Here is a 16,178-nt window from a genome sequence, read left to right as displayed (position 1 = left end):
GAATTGAAGAAAGATGCATTAGTTATCCTGAAGTGGTACCAAGTGGTCGCTTGACATGAATAACAAGCCTTCATCTAGAACATTAAGGCTATAGTGTGCAAATTTGGAGTCAGTGCTATTGAAACAAGTTTTTAAAATCTTTTCAAGTAGAGATATTAAGAATTTAATGCTGCATGCATTTTTCTGAAGACCTGGAATTGATGGCACTACTGTCAGTATTGTGGGTAGAAGGCTGTGGCTTTCAAACTTTCTGCCTTCAAAGAACCTGTCAGGGAACTGACATCGGAGCGGGAGGCGAAGGGGAGGCTCCTAGATGATGCTGGAGAAGGACCCAGCAGCAGGGGGAGAAGCAGCTCAGTGGAGGGGGAAGCATTTAAGCGCAACACCAGGAACAAAAGTGGGCAGATGGGGAAATCGGAGAGAGGGCTCCCGGACTCTTCACTGGAACTCAGTGAGGAGGGGACAGGTCCTCCGCTACCTACGCCCTCCCTGCGCAGAAGGCTCCCGCGCAGTGAGAGGAGGAGGAGATTGGGTGTCAAACAACTCTTATGTTGGAAGAGATTCAAGAAACGCCCACTGACGGATTCTGCTAGTGACTGAGACAGTCATGATTAGAAAGGGCTGTGCAGTCAGAAAGGTTTAACAAGGCAAATTAGCCTAGAGAGGCACCAGTTTACGCACGAGTAACTCATACTCATCACAGCAATCTGTCAGTCCCTGAAAGTTGCTCGTGCGCAGCAGCAGGCAGGCAGCATCATGAGCAAGCCCGGGGAAGCCAGCACCCAGGGGGGATCAGCTGGAGGGCAAACGCTGGTGGAGAGGAACCGAGAGTTGGAGCAGCATGTGGCCATTCTGACGGCGCAGCTGGACGAAAGGCGGTCTCAAGATGCACAGGTCAGACCCACCCCCATAGCAAGGAAGGTACCGGGACTGGTGCACAAATTTGGGGGGAAGCCGCAAGAATACAGTGCGTTTTGAACGGAAATAGAGTACGCATTGGAATTGCAGCATGACGATTTTGAAGACGACGCGGCGCGGGTGGCATATATTGTGGGTCACCTGCAGGACGGGGCCAGGGAATGGGTCAGGCCCCTTATGGCGACGCAGAATGCCGCCATGCAGGACCTGAGGAAATTCTTCCAAGCAATGGACGCAATGTTTTCCACTGATGTTCAAAAAAGTGTGACAAAGCGGGAATTGATGAACTGTAAACAGGGGAGCCAGTCAGTTAGGGACTACTGGTCGTGCTTTGCCATGATAGTTCACCGCCTCGGGTGGGAACTGGGCTCTGAACCCATACAGATGTTATTCGAGGAGGGGTTGTCCCCAACGGTTAAGGATGAACTTTCCCGCGCACCCCGCCCACAGGGGATGGATCAGCTGACCAAGGCTGTGCTTGCGATTGGCGTGCGCCAGGAAGCGCGGGCCCAGGAGAGGCGGGAAGGGAGAGAGCAACGTTGCCATGACTACCGCATTCCTGAAATACTAAGGCAGCCTTCCCCGCCAGCAGAGCCAATGGAAATAGATGGGGCACGCGCGCGGGAAGTTTCAAGCACCAGCGAAGGGCGCAAAAAGGAGGGAAAGGATTGGAAAACCTCCAAGAAGTGTTACCTTTGCCAGCGGCCAGGCCATTTTACCAGAGCCTGCCCTCAAAGAAAGGCCTGGCAAGGAATGGTGGGAGCCGCAGGGGGTGAGGAGGAGGTGGTAAAGGAACAGGAACAGGGAAACGGGAACGCTTGGCTGCCAATCAAGGGGCACAACAGCCAGGCCAGCCACCAGTAAAAGTGCCCCAACCAGACCCCCCCAAGGCGGCAATAGCCATCGAAGTGGTGCTAGAACTCCCGAACGGGCACCCAGTCAAGGTGAAAGGGATGCTGGATTCAGGCAGCTCATGTAATTTCTTCAGCAAAGACTTTGCATTAGAGCACCAGCTCCACTTACTGCCTTTGGATTTTCCCTTGCAAGTGACCACCATTGATGGCAGGGAGCTTCTAGGAGGGGAAGTGACACACCAGACCCCACCAATGAGAATGAGGGTGTCCAGGCACTCGGAGACCATCGCCTTTCACGTCGCCTCACTAGCAGGGCCCCCAATAATATTAGGGATGAGCTGGCTAGCACAACATGATCCAGTGGTGGCGTGGCATCAGAGGACAGTCACCTTTGGGTCAGCTTACTGCCTGGAACACTGTCTAGGGGGGGAAGCCCCAAGAATGACCGTGGCCAGGGTGGCTGGGATGGCGGTGGAGCGGAAAGGGGAGGTGCCGCCACAATACGCAGATCTGCGGGAGGTCTTCAACGAGAAGGAGGCAGATAGACTGCCACCCCATAGGCCCTTTGACTGCCAGATCAACTTGCTTCCGGGGGCTCAGCTGCCAGTGGGTAAGCTGTACGCCATGTCTGACAGGGAGATGAAGGAGTTGCGAGAATTTATTGACAAGAACCTGAAAAGAGGCTTCATAAGAGAATCAAAGGCAGTAGGGGGCAGTCCGGTGTTCTTTGTGGACAAAAAGGACACAAATAAACCCAGGCTCGTAGTGGACTATAGAGCTGTCAATTTGGTGTCAGAACCCGTGACCTTCCCAATGCCCAGGATTGACGACATTTTAACGCGAGTGAGGAAAGGCAAAATTTTTACCAAGCTGGACCTCAGGGGCGCATACAATTTGATCAGGATGAGGGAGGGGGACGAATGGAAGACCACAATGTTCACACCCCTAGGTGCCTTTGAGTACTTAGTTATGCCTTTTGGATTACAGTCGGGCTCCGCCTGTTTTCAAGCTTTCATGCACCACGTGTTGGGGTCTCTGCTGTACAAGAACTGCGTAGCCTTCTTGGACGACGTCTTAATTTATTCGGACAATGAGGAGCAACATGTTAGAGACGTCAGGGAAGTGTTACAACGACTGCAGAAGCACCAGTTGTGGGTCAAGCTGGAAAAATGTCAGTTTCACGCCAGAGAAGTCGAGTTTCTGGGGTACAAGTTGTCTGACAAAGGCTTAGCGATGGACCCAAGCAAGGTGCAGGCAGTGCTGGAGTGGAAGGCTCCCAAAACACGGAAGGACGTACAGAGGTTCCTAGGGTTCAGCAACTTCTACAGGAAGTTCATCAAGAACTTCGCCCACTTGACAGCGCCCATCACGGATTGTCTCAGTAGCAAAAAGAAGTTTGTGTGGACAGAAGAGGCCCAGCAATCCTTCGAAAAACTGAAGAAGGCGTTCGCATCGGAAGAGCAACTCCTGCACGTAGATCTGGAGAAACCCCTGAGGCTAGAGACCGACGCGTCCGACAGAGCCGTAGGGGCGGTCCTTTTGCAGCCAGGGAGGGGCAAGCAGGAATGGAAACCGTGTGCCTTTTTCTCGAGAAAACTGAGCAAGTCGGAGCAAAACTATACAGTGTATGACCGCGAACTGCTGGCAATCTACGCGGCCTTTCGTCGTTGGCGTCATCTACTGATAGGGGCGCAACAACAGATCCAGGTTTGCACAGATCACAAGAACTTGGAGTACTGGAGAACCGCACGAGTACTCAACCAGAGACAGATTCGATGGGTACAGGAGTTCTCCAAGTTTTTCTTTGAAATCCGATACGTGCCCAGAGAGGAAAACGTAAGAGCAGACGCTCTCTCGCGTAAACCGGAGTACCTGGAAGGAGAGGGGCCACCGGAGAAACGACACGTGATCCCCGAGGACCGATGGGTGTGTGGGGGAACTTTGGTGGGGAAACGAGAACTAGCCGGGCTGACCAGAAACGACGTGTTCGCGCAAACTAAAATCCGGGAACTACGAGACGGAAGAGGGACCCAAGAAGGGTTTGAGGAGAAGGAAGGGGTACTGTACTATAGGGGAGCGCTGTACGTACCGGGGGAGACCCTGAGGGGAAAGGTACTCAAACAACTCCACGACAACCCCACAGCAGGGCACTTTGGACAGCACAAAACCATGATGCTTGTGACCAGGCAGTTCTGGTGGCCCAGGGTGAGGGAGGATGTACGGGAATATGTACGGGGGTGCGACCGCTGCCAAAGGGCAAAGGGGGAGCGGGCTGCCCCCACAGGATTGCTGGAACCCTTACCCATGCCGGGGAAACCCTGGGAGGTGGTATCCATTGATTTTATGACAGATTTGCCCAAGTCCCGGGGAAAGACAGCAGTCATGGTAGTGGTCGACCTACTGACAAAAATGTGCCATTTTATAGCTTGCTCACATGCTGTAACGGCAGAGGAAACAGCCCGGTTGTTTGTGGAGCACATATTCCGGCTGCATGGCGCCCCCTTGAGGGTTATCTCCGACCGCGGAAAACAATTTACTTCCTGGTTCTGGAGGAAGCTCATGAGCTTGCTGCAGGTGGAGGTGGGTTTCTCGACGGCGAGACACCCAGAGACCAACGGGCAAGCAGAAAGAGCGAACAGTATACTCCAGCAATACCTACGCTGCTATGTCAGCGAGAGGCAGAACGATTGGGTAGAAAAACTAGCGCTGGCTGAATTTGCGTACAACAACGCGGAACACGTGTCCACGGGAATGAGCCCATTCATGGCCAACCATGGGTGTCATCCCAGGGCCTTCCCGGGGAGTGGGGAGGAAAGCTGGAGCGTACCCGCTGCAGAGCAGTTTGTGGAAGAAATGGAGGCCCTACACCAGCAACTTAAGATGAACTTGGAGCAGGCCAAGGAAACTTACAAGAGGCAGGCAGACAAGCACCGCAGGGAAGGGGAGACCATACGGGTGGGGGACCGGGTGTGGTTGTCCACCCAAGGGCTACCTTTCAAAGGGGGGTGCAAGAAGTTGCAGCCCAGACAGCTGGGACCTTTTGAGGTAACACAGCAAGTTAATCCTGTGGCATTTAAGCTCAAGTTGCCTGATAGCATGAAAATACACCCGGTTTTCCACAGGTCCCTGCTCTCACCGCATAGGGAAGGGCGGGAATTCCAGGGGCAAGAGGGAGAAGTCACCACACACCCGCAGGTAGAAGAAAGGGAACACCACCACAGGGCCACGGAAATACTGGACTCAAGGTGGCAAGGGCGCCGGGTGGAGTATTTGGTAGCGTGGGAAGGGGAACCCAGGTCCGAAAACACGTGGGTCCCCACGGAAGCCTTCGAGGACAGGTATCTGGTGGAGGTATTCCACCGCCGGTTCCCGGACAAACCCAAACCCCTGGAGAGATTCTGGGAGGAGCAATTTGGAACCACAGATGAGGAAGAGGTTTTTGAGGGATTTTCTGACTCCGAGGAGGAGGGAGGAGAGGTTTCGGAGGAAGAAGAATCAGACTGGGAAGACCACCCCGTTGGCAGGTGGAAGAGCGGTTGGGAAGCGGGTTTCGAATCCACAGAAGATGGTGACAGTTCCTTCCGGGGGTTCCCCGCCTCCTCGGCCGACGAAGGGGACGAAGTTGGTCCCACAGGTTGGTCCAGGGGTGGAGGGGATTCTGGGGGGGAGGTGGATGTCAGGGAACTGACATCGGAGCGGGAGGCGAAGGGGAGGCTCCTAGATGATGCTGGAGAAGGACCCAGCAGCAGGGGGAGAAGCAGCTCAGTGGAGGGGGAAGCATTTAAGCGCAACACCAGGAACAAAAGTGGGCAGATGGGGAAATCGGAGAGAGGGCTCCCGGACTCTTCACTGGAACTCAGTGAGGAGGGGACAGGTCCTCCGCTACCTACGCCCTCCCTGCGCAGAAGGCTCCCGCGCAGTGAGAGGAGGAGGAGATTGGGTGTCAAACAACTCTTATGTTGGAAGAGATTCAAGAAACGCCCACTGACGGATTCTGCTAGTGACTGAGACAGTCATGATTAGAAAGGGCTGTGCAGTCAGAAAGGTTTAACAAGGCAAATTAGCCTAGAGAGGCACCAGTTTACGCACGAGTAACTCATACTCATCACAGAACCCTTTCCACATCGGCCGGTCTGCCAAGGAACCCTTTTGCATCTGCCAACAAACTCAGGTATTGCAAAGAATTTTAAAGCATGTTCCAGTTCACAGAAGACAATGCCAAGTAACATCACCATGCATAAATTGATGCATGGAGCATAAGGAAATGGTAGAATGCTGAGGAAAAATAGAAAAATGTGTTAAGCTAGTCCAAAATGGCGTGTCTCACAAATTGCCTGAATTTGGACAGTTCTTACTACTCATCTCCAGCTCATACTACAGGTGTAAATTCAGCCTGAGCATACCCAGAACACATCCAACCCTGTGATTACATGTTACAGGGATAGATCCGTTGTTCAAAGAACTGTGTCTGCTGTTACTGATCTCACCGAAGAACCTCAAAGAAGCTTCTGAACACTGCTTGCAAACAACAGGCATTTGAGATTGAACTCAAATCAAACTCAGATCAGACTGGCTTCATGGTTACAAGGAAATGTGCCAAAGAAACCTTATCCCAGTTTTAAAATTTACAGCAGAATCTTTGTGTCTTTGGGATAAAGAAGATGAGTAATATAGTATGTACTGCTTGTCTTAAATGCTTGCGGTGCTTCCCATACCTTATCTCAAAAATCCTTAGAACAACTTGGCAACTACTTCAAGACTAAAACTTAAAGATAATGGTTTGTCTGATCCAGTGAGTTTATGATGGAGATGAAATACGAAATATACTCACTTCGTGCTCTTAAGCACGACATCAGACCAGCTATCAAACTGCTTAAAATATTGTTTCTACTTCCAAAGTTCAGAGGTGAACGTGGATATATACTGCATGCAAGGGGGAGTTATCAGCAGCCTGAGGGAAAGGGAAAAGAATGGAGTATTCTGGAAGAGGGGAAGTGACTGACTGGAACACTGAACATGAACACTTCACACCACAACCTTCCATTGCAAGTCCTACTTGTTCAAATACAAATGAATAGGTGTCAAGAGAATTCTCAGCATGAATATATTGGATGAACAAATAGATTGATCACTTGTAGTGTGTTCTCCGCCCCCCCCCCCAAATTGTGGCATTAAGACATCTTTTACTCCTGATTCAGTGGTACCTCTGGTTATGAACTTAATTTGTTCCAGAGGTCCATTCTTAACCTGAAACTGTTATTAACCTGCGCTACCACTTTAGCTAATGGGGCCTCCCGCTGCCACCACATGATTTCTGTTCTCATCCTGAAGCAAAGTTCTTAACCCGAGGTACTATTTCTGGGTTAGCGGAGTCTGTAACCTGAAGCGTCTGTAACCCGAGGTACCACTGTAATTGTTTCGCCCACAGGTTATAGAGGCAAAATTAGTAGTTACCAGATTCCTTCAAGATGAGGGGGTTTCCTGGTTTTCCAGGCCTGTCTTGCCAGGATCCATGGTGTTGGTCAGTGAGCAATACTGAAAGCTGCCACAAGCCAGGCTTTATCATAAATGTAAGGGAAACTTGATAATGAGTCATAGAGTTGGAAGGGACCCTGAGGGCCATCTAGTCCAATCCCCTGCAATGCAGGAATCTTTTGTCTAGTGTGGGTTTCGAACCTATGGCCCTGAGATTAAGAGTCTCATACTCTACCAACCGAGCTAGGTCCTAGCTCTGAAAGTGTTCTGAAATTTTATTTTACTCACCAAAGCAAGTGTGGTAGTTCCTAACTCAAGAAAGAGAATACATTAATGTATTTTCTTGCACCGCAATAACATCTAGCACGCTCTCACCACTGTCCTGCTGCAAATATCATTATGAAGGTTGCTGTGCTTAGCAACTCTGTAGCGCGAGGATTTGGGCTTCTGATGTCTGCTGCCTCTTTTTTCATTAGTTATTTTAGCCACAGCTTACAACTGTGGGTTAGGCCTGGGAGTATTTAAGCAGAAGTACTGTCCATGTAGCGTTGACATGAAAGTGCTGCAATAGCAGGGCCTGTCAGAAACCGGCATTAAAGAAATATATGGGAGTTCAACTTGGAGAAACTTCTCTCTCTCTCTTTTTAAAAGTTCATTAAAGCATCTAAAGAAGTGTCAGCACAAAGCAGCAAGTTTGATGGGGCTATACAAAGCCCCTGCGATGCTCAACACAAGATTTAGAGGCAGCTCATCTCCCATTGTTCCTTACCTGCCAGTAAAATGTTTATAACTGTGCCAATTTATGAATGTATCAGCATCTTGCCAGAAACTAAATGTAAGGTGCTCAAGTCTCTCCTGCAACTGTTATTATACTCTGAGATAATTTTACACAATAATGATTCCACGTGGCCCCAACGCATCACATTTCAGTACAGATCGGCTGTCAAACATACAGTGGCACCTTGGTTTAAGAACTTAATTCGTTCCGGAGGTCCGTTCTTAACCTGAAACTGTTCTTAACCCTAGGTACCACTTCAGCTAAAGGGGCCTCCCACTGCCGCCGCATGATTTCTGTTCTCATCCTGAAGCAAAGTTCTTAACCTGAGATACTATTTCTGGGTTAGCGGCAACCTGTAACCTGAAGCATCTGTAACCCGAGGTACCACTGTACTAGGAAATGTCAAGTGATTTTGACCAGCAACAACAAAACCACAACTGGCAGGAGAAGAAGGGAAGCAGAAAAGAAGCAAATTTGTTCCATTGGTTGCAATCTAGAGCAAGTTATGTTCAAGATTCATTAAAGACAGGAATACTTCCGCACTAGACTTGTACTCAAGGGGCTGGGACCGAAAGACACATGGCTGCTGTGTCCTCACTCCGCCCTCCCTGAGCCACATTGCAAGGCTGGGATCTGATCAGATCCCCAGCCTTGCCAAAGCAGCACAGCGCTGGCTCAGGGAGGGCAGCATGACCATTGCACACATGCAAATGCGCGCGCGCGCGCACACACACACACACACACTCCAATGTGAAAAATGTGGCTGGGGTGATTGCCCCAGCACACAGACACACACCCATGCTACGCCCCGATGGGTGGTGTTACCAGGTTGCTGAAGGCTGCACCCCATCATCAGAAGAAGATGGCTTTATAGAGCTGGTAGGTATTCTCTCTTTTTGCTGTGCCCTGCAGATTGTGCCAGGAGTGGTTAGTGCAGCAGGTCAGTTGCCTGTTCTCGCTCCCCCCCCCCCCGCTATGCAGTTTATGACACATTAATGTAATGCAGGTGTCAGCAAACTTTTTCAGCAGAGGGCCGGTCCACTGTCCCTCAGACCTTGTGGGGGGCCGGACTATATTTTGAAGGGGAAAAAATGAACAAATTCCTTTGCCCCACAAATAACCCAGAGATGCATTTTAAATAAAAGCACACATTCTACTCATGTCAAAACACCAGGCAGGCCCCACAAATAACCCAGAGATGCATTTTAAATAAACGCACACATTCTACTCATGTAAAAACATGCTGATTCCCGGACCGTCCAGGGGCCGGACTGAGAAGGTGATTGGGCCGGATCTGGCCTCCAGGCCTTAGTTTGCCTACCCATGATGTAATGCATCATACTTTTCCAGACACAGAAATAAGTGACGGGGAATAAAGTTGCTAAATTTCTCTGTGTTAGGCTGCCATTAAAGACACGTGAGCAGGTCCAGTTTAAAGAAAGAAGGTAAAGATATATAGCACCAGGGATAATGTAATGGAATTGGTGGTGACAGCTTGCTTTGGCCATCGCTCACCTCCTGGAAGAGCCCTTTGAATGATCCATGTGGCTGCAGTCTGAGTCTGTTGTAGAATAAGGGATGGGTGAAATACAGAGTGAATTAACTACTGAAATTCCAGATAGATTAACTCTAATCTTTAGCACCCTTCAAAGGTTTGCCTCCACACTTAGGGTTAACATCTGGAGTGTCATGGGCCAAGAGTCAGCTTCACCTGATGAACAGCAGCCTGAAGGGGGAGAAGGCAGAGTGACTCCACCTGCAGCTGATCAGCCTTCAAGGACTCAGAGGAGAAGGTCCTGATGAGAACCAGCTGGCTTCAGCCTTCTTAAGCAGAGCTTCCAGCAGCAGGCAGATGTTGGAAACAAGGTTTGTAGACCTACCTTGCTGCTTCCTGTTTGTCTTGACCCCAGCTTTCCTGACCTCTGGATCATCTGACCACACGGATTGCTCTTCACCTGACCCTAGGACTGAACCTGACTTTGGATGCTGAATCTGCCTCCACGTAAGTACAACTCAGAGATGCTTCTGGTTAGCTGGCCTCCACTGAGCTCTGCATGTTGTTGCTCAGCAACATGACTATGACACGGAGGAGGGGCGAGGTCATGGCTCCAGCTCTGTTCCCAACCTAGAATGTCCACCTCCCACCATCCCCATGGTGATATCTAAACAGAAGGCTACTGGAGCATGTTGGGTCCATAACACTGGAGAAGTAGAATCATAAGGCATGACCTGTGTGTATTAGACCAGGGGTCAGCAATTTTTTTTTAGCTGTGGGCCGGTCCACTGTCCCTCAGACCTTGTGGCGGGCTGGAGAAGCAGCACGGGGCAGGGGTAGCTGGAAGAAGAGGCGAGGGGGGGCAAGTAGTCCTCCCCATACCCCAGCCCCAGCCGCTGTGCTTACCTTCCCAGACCGGTGATCTGAGCACCCCTAGCCCCTTCCCCCTCTCCCCAGAAAGGGAAGCAGGAGCCCTTCCCTGGTGCTTCAGCCTTGAGGACTTTCGCCGGACACATCCTTTGGTGGTGGGCTGTGCTTGGGTCTGCTGGGAGCTAGCCTGCCAGGCCAGGACTCATTGCAGCGGCTCTCTGGTTTCGCCCCTTTGTTCTGCACCCGGCTCCTCCTGTGGGGCTGGAGCTTGCCTGGGCTTGCCGGGTGGCACGCTTGCAGTGCACAGTGCCTCTGCAGTGGCGGTGGCAATGGCTGCAGTGGCAGCTCCTCCTCACGCTCTTTCCCCAGGGCTCCCGCAGGCAGGATGGTGGCTGTAGACTGGCAGCCCTCGGCGGGCCGCAGGACGGGTCAGTAGCTGGTACGTGAGAGGTAGGGGAGGGAAGAGGCGCAAAAAAAATAAGGTGGCGCAAAAAAAATGGCAGCACAAAAACAGAATCCCCACAGCCCATGCCAATCCATGGACCGTCTGTGGGCCGGATCCTGAAGGCAATGGGCCGGATCTATCCTGCAGCCCTTAGTTTGCTGACCGCTGACCCCTGTATTAGACTATCGGTGGGAACCTTTTCAGCCCATTAGGTCAGATCCTTAGCTCCCCCTCCTGCAGCGGTCACTTTGCCCACCTGTCAACCATCTGTCATAACCATGACATCAGATGTGCCATCTTTCAAGCTGCACTGCAAAGGAAGATTCCAAAGGCTTAGATTAGCTGGACTCTGGAATTCCCAATCAGAAACTGTAGTGCAGCGAGTACTGTGGGACCTGAAGTCACTGCCAATCAGCTGACAGGAGCCGTCTTTGAGCACTGCTTTTAGCAGGGATTGACTACACTCGTGTGTCGCTGGACCTAGGTGGGCTCGAAGTCACTCTCAACTTCATTATACACCTTTAGGTGCCAGGCAAAAGCATTCCTCTTTAACCAGACTTTGGGCTGACTGACACCCAATGCCCTTTTAAAATGTGTTGGGGTTCTTATTGAGTGGTTTTTGTTTTTATTTTGATTATGTATTTTGTGATTTTATCTTGTGAAACGCCCTAAGACCTGAGGGTATAGGGTGGTATACAAATTTAATAAATAGTTACAGTCTAAACCCTCTATGTTTCACTGTTGTTTTTTCAGTGTGGCTGAAAACTCTTTATAATTTAAATTTGAATTTAGTAGTGGTCCATTTTATACCTGTGCATGGCATAGCCTTGCCTACAAATCTGGGAAACACTTCCTGAGTTCCGGACTCGGGACGAGCCAAATGAGTCATCTTTGATGGGAGTTTGAGAGAGAATGGCGAGGGGAGGTTTGTCACAACTTTGGGAAAACCAAAGAGAAGAGTACAAGGACTAGGAAGGTGAGCACTCTGAGGGTGTTCCTGGAGCTTGTCATGCCACATTCCAGATGGCTAGAAAAACATGGGATTGCCTTGAGCATCTTTGTACAATATCAGCTTTGTCAGTAGTGTTACCGTCCCTTCTGAATTTCCATCCATTCCTGCTTTGTGGCATGTGGCTGTCAGGAGAGCCTTGTCTGTTAGAGAGGGGTAGGGGAGGCGCTAACCCAGGTTAGGAACATCCTTGGTAGAGACATGGCAGGTTATGTTGCCATTCTAGGAAGAAGCTAGCTGACTTTCAAGAGAAGTGATGGGGGCCTGTGGCTTTCCAGACATTGTTGGTCTAAACTCCCATCCATTGATTTTTGATCATGCTGGTTAGGGATGATGGGAATTTCCAGTATCATCTAGACCAGGGGTCAGCAAACGTTTTCAGCTGTGGGCCGGTCCACTGTCCCTCAGACCATGTGGGGGGCCGTACTGTATTTTTTTGGGGGGAAATGAACAAATTCCTATGCCCCACAAATAACCCAGAGATGCATTTTAAAGAAAAGCACGCATTCTACTCATGTCAAAACACCAGGCAGGCCCCACAAATAACCCAGAGATGCATTTTAAATAAAAGCACACATTCTACTCATGTAAAAACACGCTGATTCCCGGACCGTCCACGGGCCGGATTGAGAAGGCAATTGGGCCGCATCCAGCCCACAGAACGTAGGTTGCCTGCCCCTGATCTAGACAACTGCAGCTTCTCTATTCCTGTTCAAGAGATTAGTTAGAATTGATAGTTGTCTGATCATATTGATACCCTGTTTTAAATAGTTTCATCTTCTTCCGTTTGTTCTGGGTCTGAGAGAAGCTACATTTTACAAGCTCTCCTGTACCACAAAAAAAAAATGTAAATGTAAATATGTAATTCTTTGTATTAGTCAGTTCCTGGGTATAGTGCATGATTTGTGATATGATCACAGTCATGCTATTTCTCCTTTCCTCTGCTTCTATTATTATGCATTGCGCAGCACACTTCCAACAGGACTATAAATTAGGACAGTAATTCCATCTGGGTTTCTGGTGACAAAAATAGAGAATTTAAGCTGTTTCTGAAAGTTCCTGATGATGCTGAGACCCCTCAAGTGATATTAGCAGTCTCCTGGTGTGTGGCTGAGGCAAGTTTATTAATTCCCTTCCCTTCCAAGAAGATGTAATTAGTAATTAACCACAATTGCCTTGTCCAGAGGAAAAGTTACATGATGTAATTAAGATGAATGCATGTGGTATTACCAGGTGTTCAGATGGGTAAAAATGAATTAATAAACAAAGGAGCAAATCCATTGTGAAACTCAACCGCAAATGAATCATTGGTTCACTTCATAGGATATCTGTCCAAGGTCGTCACATTAGGAATCACTATGGCTACCACCCAGGCTAAAGGGGAATTAATTTATGTCTGAGGTATGCTGATCAGTGTCTCCATGTGGTACAAGAGTCTACTTTGAAGTTGAGCAGCTCTTTGAATGTCCATAATAGTTGTGTTTTACTGCATGGATACTGACACATGGTACAAAACAGTGCCATTGATCACAAGGGCTGATATAGATAAGCAACAGAAAATTATTCACAGAACAGTTAAAGAAGTTCTGAAAGTATTCCTAACAAATAAATTAGGCAGTCGCAATATTGAGAGAATGTTGACTGAGACAAATGCCACTGGACTTAAGTTGAAGGGTCAAGTTTTAGTCTTTTTAATTTTTATTATTCATTAAATTTGTACAGTGGTACCTCTGGTTATGGACGCTTCTGGTTAAGTACACTTCGCGTTACGAGTTCCGCTGACCTGAAAGCAGGTGCTCCTGGTTACAAACTTTGCCCCAGGATGTGGGCGAAAATTGCACGCCCAGGGCACACGTGGAGCGGGAAGCGCCAATAGCGAAAGCACACCTCAGGGTGAGAATGATTTCTGATTACGAACGAACATCCGGAAAGGATTCAGTCTGTAATCAGAGGTACCACTGAATACCCCCCATTCATCTGAAGATCTCAGGGTGGTTCACAGCGTAAATAGCCTTACCACTATAGACAAGTATTTTTTCTGGCATCCTAGCCAGGGCCCCATCTTCTGTATAACTAAGATGAAGCAGAGCCAAGATCAAACACAGATATTCTAGAAGCAGGAAACTAGTCAATAAGCTACATTTTTTAAAATTATTATTTGCCTGCTTGATAAATTGGCTGTTCTTAGTTTAACTGTCTGCTGCATTGAATTTATGAGCCCCCAATTAATATGTGGTTCCTTGACGTGGCAACATACTACAGTTCCTGTTCATTTGTGCCATTGATGCATATCTCTTGTACAGTCAAGTCTTCTATAGGTGATGCGCTGCATACAATGAGCACCCAATTTGCCTTACTTTCCTTCTCCAACTTTAGAACATAAGAAGAGTCTTCCTGGATAGGACCAATGCTCCATCTACTCCAGAATTCTGTTTTTCATACTGGCCATCCAAACACCTAGCAGGACCGGAGCACTCTCCTCTCCTGCTCTTTCCCGCAACTGGAATTCAGAAGGATATTTCTGTTTGTCCACCTTGCCCTATGACATTTTCAGTTCAGGGTCATGCTTGTTTACCTTCTCATGATAAATCTGCCCTATATTTCCTGCATCCTGATAAGGACCAAGCTCTTCAGGGCCCACTAGCCACCTATTCCATCCCTTCGTCCAATGGATGAAGGAAGAAGTTTATCAGAAGAAGGGAGCATACTGGCAAAACCTATCTAGTTGATGTTGATCAGAGTGGATCTAAATTTAATGATTGTTGATATGCCATTTTAAATGTTGAAAGCATATTGCATTCTCTGGGCTCATCCAGACTTGTGCTATGTCTAAAAATCATGGGTCCAAGTGGTTTCCCACTTGACCCACGCTTTCTAGGCATGAATCCAAGCAGTTTTCGCCTTGCCCTGCTTCTTTTCTAGGGAAAACCTACTCTCACGTGTTATATCAAAACTAATGGCATTCTGGGGAAAACCCGAATTGCTGTTTGTTCTGATTGAGCACTAAAGAGCAGTTTTTCCCAGTGGGAAAGCAGAAGAACAAGAAGAAAGGTGAATAAGCCCTCTGTCTCATCCATGATCCTGTAAGGCAGATAATTCTCACTTCTGTTGCCCTGGGCTCCTTTTGGAGGAAAGTTGGGATATAAATAGAATAAATAAATTTATGTACTGAGTTGCCCTGACCATGATTACTCTGAAGTAAGCCCATTAATTCAGCAGAGCTTTCTTCCAAACTTACATGCGTAGGATTACAGTCTGAAACTTGAACAAGTGACTTCAGCAAAACTAAGTTTTGTTTTTATTTGCATTTCAGATATCCAACTTGTATTTCATCCCCTTACCCAGATTTAACCATGTAATATATACTGAAAAATAACGATAAACTGAGGACATGGCTAAGAATGTGCACCAGATTTAGGCTTTAAACTCTCCTCATCATGGTAATCTTTAGCCAACATTAAAGCATTCAATATTTTTTCCAAGAGCTTAATGTACAATCAGCAGGAGAAACAGGGCACGTTATGCCTGTTTCTCACTTATTATTAACCCCATATATTTATCATTTAATGTACATACATGCTTCCAATCTGCATTCTTCCAGCACTGTAAAATGGTCTTTATAGTCAGAATATGAATGAAAATAATGCCTGCGATCTCTAATGGCTTAACTTTAACAAAACCCATTAAGAACTTTAATGGGCACCATTGCTATTCCACTTTTAAATAATAACTTCTAAAGGGCCCTTTTGTAAGAAAAAAAGCATTCTAGCAACATGAGCAAAAAGTAAAGTTGTTGTGACTTTACCCTTTGCTGGGGGAAAATGAGCAAGTCACAAATATGTCATCCTAATGAAGTCTTCTTGTGATTATACTGCAATTTGGTCCCTGCTGCTTGCAAATGGAGAGGCACTTCCCTGCCCTGGGTTTCTAGCACCCAGCCGAGTTAATGCAAAACGTGTAAATCTCTTCAAAGCAAGGAGGTTTGCCATGGCTGGATGGAATTCCACTGTGCTGAGGTATCCATTAGGTTTGGAGACAAGCTAATTAGATGTCTGTCTTTTGGTGGGGAGATATTAAGTCTTAAATTCTAGGGCATCTAAAGTTTGTGCAAATCCAGGCATCAATCAGTTAGACAAAGGGAGAAAAAACAAGTCAATTTTATTAGACTACAAGACCCAGTCAGTTGATTATACTGAGAAAAAACAGGACTAGTTACTTTAACGGAGGGTTTGCTCTTGTAATTGATTAACTGCTGCCATCTGCTCTATTGACCTTCGTTAATTTGTTGTATTGCCTGTCATTCCTTATCTTGGGCTGTGTGGAGAGGATTTTTA

The 16,178-nt window shown here is 48.0% G+C and overlaps 1 long non-coding RNA gene across 1 annotated transcript in view; it reads right to left on the bottom strand.

The window, feature by feature from the left end:
• LOC308458364 overlaps positions 1-11,509 on the bottom strand; it is a 44,507-nt gene extending 32,998 nt beyond the window's left edge. The window contains exon 1 of the long non-coding RNA XR_013977282.1: positions 9,906-11,509. This is a non-coding gene — a long non-coding RNA (uncharacterized lncRNA). The remainder of the gene's footprint in view (positions 1-9,905) is intronic.
• Positions 11,510-16,178: the final 4,669 nt, after the last annotated feature.

This window comes from Podarcis pityusensis, assembly GCF_964106645.2.
Source record: "Podarcis pityusensis genome assembly, chromosome: 11".
Lineage (NCBI taxonomy): Eukaryota > Metazoa > Chordata > Lepidosauria > Squamata > Lacertidae > Podarcis > Podarcis pityusensis.
This window is presented reverse-complemented; position numbering and strand designations above follow the sequence as displayed.